Below are 6,000 nucleotides of genomic sequence, written 5' to 3' on the forward strand. Positions count from 1 at the left end.
ATTCCCACTTTAACTGTGTCAAATTTATTCCTTCTCCACCGTACTTAGGGCTTCACATTATTTTCTTAAATTCTTAAACATGCGTCACCTAGCAACCAATTAACATAAGAGATAAGTTATCATACCTCTTGAAGGTTCCTCCTTCCAGTTGTCTTCAACAAGACCTAAGCACATTTGTTTTGTACATTAGGACATCATATCAACCCTTAACTAGTCTACACACTAGGCTTCAATCACTTCGTTCTTCCTTCTATAAGATATTTCCAATCAACACTTTACTTCTAGGGATATGAAACCTTATTTGGATTTTTCTAACCATAGTCCAGCATCCCAAACAAAAATTGGCCCTACCTATAATAGTTTTGATAACTTTGGCCTTGTTCATAGAAGAAGAACCACCAAATGTGTACCCAAATCATCCTATCTCCTTTACTTATTTTTCTCACCAAATCGACCCAATAATCACAAGAAGAAACTTATAAAAAACTAGCATTCTCCTCATTGGTCCTCCCTTGGCTTATTCTGCTACTCCTTTTCTCCTCTTTTTCTATGCACTTCTGAGCTCTGGTTAGGGCACAGCATCACCCCTAAACTCTACTCTAAAACGTTTTCTCCTTCTCCAATCGGGTTGCCTGTCTTGTGTTGATACTAGCCCTATTCTATCCTAATGTATTTGCTTCTTGAAGCCACAAACCAGCCCTAACCTAGGGCTTAGCCTTACTTGTAGCAGCTCATAAAAACTTGAGCATTTTCCAAGAGAAATACCTTCCATCACTTCGGCTATGAAAAGATTTAAAAGTGTTAATTGCTAAGGAATACTGATTCACCCCCCCCCTCTCAGTATTTTCCAACAATAGCAGCCCAAAAAACCTTTTAGAATTCTTCTAAATGAACTCGACCAATACCTACCTTCACTTCGGCATAGACAGTCACAAAAAAAGACTCAAACTTACCTTTTCACATTTTTTTTAGTCTCCTAAAGTGAGTGGTTGCCTTAGATCTCCTTCACTTATGATGTGATTCACTTAGGATATTTTTTCTTGTAGCCTTACTAGACCTACTCAGCCTCCATAAGGCCTATATCAAAGGTATCCTCTTTTTCACAAAATTTTGAATAGTTGATATTTGGAGAGCTTGGATATCTCTCCACCAAAGTTGAAGAATAGAACTAGTAGTATAATGATCATTGTACAGGTGTAGCATCTTAACTTGGATCATGTTGAAGAAGATGGCTCATATTTGTATCAATTATGGTGTAGCTCATACTATAGTGATGTTATGCCTTCTTTTAATCATAAAATAGCTTATATCAAGCCTTACTTCAGACTTTATGATGACTTTGGATCATTGAAAATATTATATTTTGATCCTTAAATTCAGTTTATAGAATTGGACGTACCTTGTATGAAAGTAGGACTTTCATCATTGATTTAGGCTTGAATTTAAATTTCAAATAAATGATTCAAACCTTCATTTCCTAATCATATCTTGGAACTTTCATTGAATGAGAACTTCACCTTCATTTCAGAGTGAACTTGGATTACTTTTTATGCCCAGAACTTAAGAAAAAGGACTTCAGAGAATTCAAATCTTCATGATCTAGCTTGTATCATTTTGTTACTTCTAGAAGACTTGTAGTAATGACTAAATTTGCAACCTTTCTTTTCTTCTAGGGATGCCAATTATCTGTGATATTCTAGCTTCCAACCTTTGTTATGATTGTCTTAACCTTACAGTACAAGGAAAAGTATCTCACATCTACTATTGGAGTGTGAAAGAGACTTGCTTCAGAACTTTGATTTGTATAAGACATTATTTAGTCTTTGTCTCATGAATAACTACACATATGCTAATCTCAAAGAGGATTTTAAATACAACTTCCAACAAGAAGTGATATTCACCTTTCTTCTTCACCTTAGCTCTGATACCATGTTGGAAAATCAAGATGGATGAATATTATAGTTGACTGTCCTTGGCATGATAATTGCATGTGAACTATGTTTGCCTTTTATTAAATTATGTGTGTTCTCTTTTCATCAATAAATTATCAAAATGTAAACATGAACATTACAAGAGACGATAGACATAAGATATAGGCTCCACGCTAGAGAAAAACCCCATAACTTGTTTAGAAAACTCTAATCTCTTGCACGTGTGATCAGAGAAGATTCCATATCCATGTCTTATTTTCCTTGCTCTGAAATAGACCTTCTTTTATTGACTCTTTCTCTTTTGAATTATTCCTCATTGAACTTCATATCTAGTACTTCAAGTGCCTTTAATGAGTTGAGTTCTTCTTGCTATATATACACTTTTGGACAAGCCTACTTTACCATGATAAGGTCGACTTGTACTTGACCTAGGCTGACTTGATGCTTGGAGGATTTCATGACTTTTTAGACTCAAATAAATTATTTTACAATATACCCAAATGGGTCTTATACAATAAATATTGACTCTCTCGACTTATGATAATCCCAAGAAGCATGAAGAACATGCTTAATCTAGTTGACCAATCACAAGAATCATGAAACCCATGCTTAAGAAATAATTATTATTATTTCTTCTTTATTTACATAAAAATAAAAAATAATATGAAGACTGAACATAGTTACTTTTCCATCACAGAGAACATGGCAGCAAGTTTGACTCCAAAAGTAGAAGGGATAAGTGGTTGGTTTACAATCTTCCATGTAAAAGTTAGAAAGAAAGTCCTTCCTTGCTTTGTAATACTTGGAGGCTAAGTAAAAAGGGAAAATAAACTATGTGTGTTATTTCTAATTTATTCTTAAGGCTATATTTCACTTTGGTTAAAACTCTAGGGTCACTACCAATGATAATAAGGTCAAAAACATAAAGAACAATTACTATGAAATGGCTTCCTACTTTATTGGTGTCGACATTAAATTTTGAGTAATATCTAGAAAAGTTGGTGTCAATAAGAAATCTATCCATTTTAGCATTCCAAGCTTAAGACCATAAAGAGATTTCTTAAAGTGGAAAACAAGGTTGGAATCATTCTAAACATAGCCAAGAGGTTGTCCCATGTAGATTTATTCTTGTAGATCCCCATGCATGAAGGCAGATTTAACATCAATTTAATGGACCTCCCATCTATGTGAGACAATAAAATCTAGAACAAAGCAGATGGATACATGGGAAAAAGTTTCATTACATTCAATGCCTTCAGCTAAATAGAATTCCTTGCCAACAAATTGTGCCTTATGTATTTCATCAATTCCATTTGATGCATACTTAGTTCTATGCACCCATTTACATCTAATAAGTTTTCTTCCTTTCAGAAGAGGTACAAAATCTCAAATATCATTCACCATTAAGTAACAATATTATTCATTAATTCTTGTGTCCCAATCCAAATGGTCGAAATCTTTTGCAATTTTTTATTATTATGAGTCTCTAAAACTTGATTCAAAAGAGAGGATGCTCATTGGTTGATATGCAGGTAACTAGATATTTCTCATATTGAACAAACCCATCTGGGAATTTGTAGTGTTGGTGTTGTCTCATGATCAATGGACTCATCTAGAGGAAGGAAAGTAGGTGAAGGTGGAATTCCATCCTCATTTTCATCATCTGAAGAAGAGACTAGAATAGGATTAGAATATGGTGCATACACCAAAGATTATTAACAAGGAAAAGATGGATTTTAGGTTGAATTATACTAGCAGGCCAAGAGATTTAACTACTTCATTGGAAAGAGGTTGAAGAAGTCTAGAAATTTTGGCATCTTCAAAATATTCAACAGAAATGAAATTCTCACTTTTAGGTTATAAGGCTTTCCTTTTAGCAACATGAATGTCAACCCATGCTTCACTACCAGAATTCAAGAAAGTGGCATACATTTGGATTAATTTTAGTCCATGCTTCTTCCAGTGATGTATATTTTTAAATCCTTTGTGAGAGTGTTATTTGATATGTAATTTTCATAAATAGTTGCTTCCACCCAGTTATGAAAACTTAATAACTTAGATCATATCATACAATTTCCCATTTCCTTTAAATTTCAATTATGTCTCTCGAGAATACCATTTACAGTGGTGTATATGGAACATTATTTTGAAATTGAAGGCCTTGTGTAGTACAATAAGTTGTGAATTTATTGTTAACATATTCGCCTCCATCATATATTCTTAACCTTTGTAGTTGGTGTCCAAATAATTTTTCTACAAGTTCCTCATAAGCCAAGAACAAGTTAAAAACTTCATTTTTAAGTTTTAAGAAGTAAATACAAGTGCATCTGGAGAATTCATCAATGAAAGTTATGAAGTACTTATAACTAGAGAAAGGAGAACATTGACCACACAAATAACTATGACAAGTTGCAAAACAGTCAAGGCATGCCAAGAGGCATGTTTGTCAAAATTGTAGCAATGATGAGTGCCAAGAATATAGTTGACACAAACACTGGTCATCTCTGCAAGAAATAAGAAGACAACTAGTCACCATATTTTGATTACATAGTTGATGCAATAAGAAATAGTTTGTATGACCAAACTAGTTATGCCAAAGTTTACTCAAGTCGTTGTCATGAACAATAAAACAGATGGAAAATATGACTTAAATTTATCAAGTTCGTATAACTTGATAATATCATTAACAATTCCAGTGGCAAGTACATGCTTGGGATCCTTTAAATCCTTAATTACACTTGGTGTGGTGAAAGACTTATTTTTTTACCTTCACCTAAATGAGTGATTTGATATATCAATAGAAGATTACAAGAAATACTTGGAACACATGATAAATCATTGAAATGACCATTGTTAACCTAAGTTTTTCAAATCCTACAACGCTAATAGATACAACATCACCAACAAATATTTGTATGGTATTATAATCATTAAGAGTGGAAAAAATGGTATTATCCTTAGCCATATGATAATTTTCTTTAGAACCAATAATCCACTGATAAAAATAAGAAGTGGATGTTTAATTGAAGGAAAAACTAGAAGAAAAAAGTGCATTTCCATGAGAAAAAGTGTTAGAAGAAGAAGAAGAATTAAGATTGATTTTGTGCTTGTTCATTGATGCTTCTAATCCCTACATATTTTTAAAACATTTAGACTTTAGATGACCATTCACTCACAACAATTGTAATGCTTCTTAGTCTTATTACATTTTTATTTTGGTCCCTTGTCACAATTGGGAGTAGAAGTTGGCTAAGACGGGTTGAGGCCCTTATTTTTCTTGTTGTTGTGAATATTTTTTTTCTTTGTATGCTTGGTTTTATCTTTTTTTTGGGCCAATAAGGATCTGTGGATGTTCCATCAGTGTTGATCACTTCAAAATGCAAGATCGTGTCTTACTCTCTAATCAAAGGATCACAAAAGGATTTAGGAGTGGGATCTTGATACGAAGACCCTAGAGTTTATCTGATAGAAGAAAAGGTATATTCAAACTTAGAATATGCAATTCCAAGCTTAGCAAGAATAACATATATGCATCATTCATCCTTCATATCAATTTTACAATCTTTAAGTAAAATTCTAACTACTTTGAACTTAGACAAATAAATTTCAATAGAAAGGAAATCATTAGGACTTAAAGACGTTATCTGATAATTTGATGGGCTTGAATGACATTGTATTTTCCAAATACTTTATTATCTTCTTTCAAGCTTCATGTGGGTCATTAATTCCTTGAATATGAAACTTTAAATCAAGAAAAATGGACATTATCATTAATCCACATGCTTCATTATTCTTATCATCCCATTTTAATTTGTTTTCAAAATCAATGGGGGATTTCTCTTTCCCCGAGATAATCCAATACAATCCTTTACCTCTTATTAAATCTCCATATGGGATTTTCATGATAAGTAGTTGGTGTTAGTAAACAAAAGATCACTTGGATATTCATATTAAAATATGTGGGTAATTTGGATTCAAAATCTAAAATTAGCTATCTAGGTTTCAAGCTCTCAAAAAAATAGGATATTTAGAAAAATAAAAACGACACTGAAAATGAATTCTATATGTG

The sequence above is a fragment of the Pinus tabuliformis genome, chromosome 1_2 (assembly GCF_031772625.1).
Source record: "Pinus tabuliformis cultivar Carrire ecotype Pingquan chromosome 1_2, CPIR1, whole genome shotgun sequence".
In the NCBI taxonomy this organism is placed as follows: Eukaryota; Viridiplantae; Streptophyta; class Pinopsida; order Pinales; family Pinaceae; genus Pinus; species Pinus tabuliformis.